Raw genomic sequence first — 3118 nt, 5'->3', positions numbered from 1 at the left:
ATGGAAATGTAAAACAGCATAGCCACTTTGGAAGACAGTTTGGCAGCTTTTAAGAAAACTAAACATACTCTTACCATAAGATCTAGTAATTGCTCTCTTTGGTATTTCCAAAGGAATGAAAATTTATGTCCACAGACAAACCTGCATACAGATGTTTATAGCAGCTTTATTCATAATTTTCAAAACTTGGAAGCAATCAAGATGTCTTTCAGTAGGTGGAGGGATAAATAAACTGTGTTGTATCCAGGCAATGGAATATTATTCAGTGCTAAAAAGAAATGAGCTATCCAGCCATGAAAACACATGGAAGAAACATAAATGCATTTTACTAAGTGAAAAAAAAAAAAAACAATATGAGAATATCTCATGATTTATATCAAGTTCAAGTGCAGGTCTTTGGACGTAACTACTCTTAATCTGGAAACCTATGAACTAAAAAATATAAGATATCTGATTCCTACACATCCAAATTACAAAGTAAATACAATCTTCATATGGTATTGACAATGTTCCAACTCCCAGCATCCAATTAACTCAAAGTCCAGAATGTTATTCTTGTCATAATTTATGGAGTAGTACCAAAATGAAATAAGGCAGAGTTCCATAAGTCTATTAGTTGCTTTTATCCTACTTTGGTTTGCTATGTGATTGACAGAAATAAGTATATTTAATAATTCCCGGCCATTTCTATTAGAAATGCAATGGGCTATAAACTAAAGGGGTAACTGATTAGCAACAACCACTTGCTTTGAGGCCTAAAAATCGAAGACTTCCATGGACAACTATTTAAGACCATGAGAGCCAGTACAGAGGATGCTCTTGGCACTAAGCTAGAGAGGAAAAATAAAACATTCAAAAATTGACACGGATCTATATTTTTAGAGAGTAGTGTTTGTAAAGGCTTTGTTAGACTTCCAAAACCCAGTTTTAACATATATATTCAGATACATACATTTTTAAGAGAACAAAAAAGATATAGCACAATAATTCCATGGTACAGTTGTTAGGTTTAACAGATGTGCTGCTATTTAATGTTAAGTGTGGGTTTATTAATCCTTTTCAGTTACAAGCAGAACTAATCTATCCTCAATAATTTGGGGCAAGTGATTATGTAACAGAGTCAATGGTTTCTGTTAAATTTTCTGGATCTCAACCTGGAATTTATTATCTTGAAAAGCTGAAAGCCAGGAGAATTTTCTTGAAACCCAGCACCACAGTACTGCAGAAGAGAGAAAACAGGTCATTCTTCTATGCAGTCATTCATTCTGTGATGCATGTCTTAGACTGAAAGAGAGTGAGTCTCTTTGGTTCCAGAATTATAAGAAACTCTGCTAATGAGAACAAAATATCTTAGAATTATACAAAGAACTGACGATCTTGGAACAGGAACAATTAAAATAATGGTAAAAAATAAAATAAAATAAAATAACCCACCTCTGGTCTTAAAAAAAAAAAACCCAGGCAAACCAACAAAAATATATCTCAAAAACATGTTGAATAAAAAATAAATTACAAAGAAAAAGATATGCCATGTGATATACTTAATTTTTAAAACATACAGATCTATCAACCCTTTATGAATATATGCATATGGAAATATATATGTGTATATATATATAAAATATATAAATATGTATATCTATACATATACACACACCAGATTCAGCATGATGGTTATCTCTGAGGGACAAGCAGAGTATTTCAGAAGAGCATTAAGAAATGGCTTCAATCTATGGCCATGCCACCCTGAACGTGCCCGATCTCTTCTGATCTCGGAAGCTAAGCAGGGTCGGGCCTGGTTAGTACTTGGATGGGAGACCACTTAGGAATACCAGGTGCTGTAGGTGTCTAAAAAAAAATATTAAGAAAAGAAATGGCTTCAACTGAATCTCTAACATTTTATTTGGTGTGTATGATGGATGTTTGCAATATTATTCTTTATACTCTTCTATATGCTCTCTATATTTCATAAGTTAAAAAATTTATAGAAATTCAGAATGCTTTCCAAACAATATGCCAACATTGATATAAGAATCTGGCAATGGATACAGAACAGCATAGGACCTAAAAGAAAAGTTCACAAAAAGGAACAAAACAAGAATGACGGGGGTAAAAAAGAATAAGAATGAAAAGAAAGTGAATTCCATTAGCCTCACCCTCTATAGGTTTCATCAATTCCTAAGAGTCTAGGCCCATGCTCACCCAACAATCAGAGCACAAAACAAGAGCATATGTACAATTATTTTTTTTACTATTTCATTACTCATTCTGGATTGTTTTACCCTTATTCAGCACTTAGTCTAATTTTCTGGCATGGCAGGGTGACTCAGACCTTCAACTCAGAGGATCAGAGTCCTCAGGTGCTTTACCTTTGTTGGGTTATTGTTGTCACAAATTGTAATGTATGATTATCATTGATTTTAAAGGTATCACAGGATGACTTGGTGAATTCCCTTATTTTAGACACATTTTTTTTTCTGTCCTCATTTGTGTAGCAATAACCCTGGATCCTTACTGGAAAACAATGATAAAACTCATTGAAATTAATGATCTCCCAACAGTATGATAATTCCTTTTTTTTTTTTACTATTTCAATAGCACAAGGAGCCAAAATTATCCAAGTGGAGTCATAGCTTCAGGCTCATTGGATTTCTTACTATATTCCCTGGTCCAAGCATTAGTTCACCAGCCCTGAGACTGAGAACTTTTAATCGAATAGATACTAAGATTGCATGGCGAAAAAAACATATTCCATAAGTGGGTTGCTCAAAGAGATAGTGAGAGAGCCAATCCTACTTCTACACTTATTTCTCAAGTTCATGTTGTTCACTTATTTCCAAATTCATGTCGTTTACATAGCACAAAATATTGATTATTAGTTCAGTGTATAAACTGCATCCTTGAGAACAGATCTTGTATCTTGTGAAGTGTGATGTTCAAGCTTTTAATAAGCCACTCTATCATCCTATTAGGCAAAGTTTTTTTCCACATCATGGAAAAGTGGACAAGTCAATGGTAGTGGATCACAAAGGAGGACATGTATCCAGTCATACCTTTTTTATAAGAAAAAGTTTCCTGTGGTGTGTGGCAATATTATGCAAATCTGATGTTGGTAAAT

General features: G+C 33.7%; 1 non-coding gene across 1 annotated transcript; it reads left to right on the top strand.

Annotated features, from left to right (window-relative positions):
- The first annotated feature begins 1728 nt into the window (after positions 1 to 1728).
- LOC111743046 lies at positions 1729 to 1847 on the top strand. The gene has a single exon (XR_002781570.1). It is a non-coding gene; the product is annotated as a 5S ribosomal RNA (ribosomal RNA).
- Positions 1848 to 3118: the final 1271 nt, after the last annotated feature.

The sequence above is a fragment of the Pteropus vampyrus genome, unplaced genomic scaffold, assembly GCF_000151845.1.
Source record: "Pteropus vampyrus isolate Shadow unplaced genomic scaffold, Pvam_2.0 Scaffold106, whole genome shotgun sequence".
Lineage (NCBI taxonomy): Eukaryota > Metazoa > Chordata > Mammalia > Chiroptera > Pteropodidae > Pteropus > Pteropus vampyrus.
Note: the sequence above shows the minus strand (reverse complement) of the source record. Positions and strands in the feature narration are given on the sequence as shown.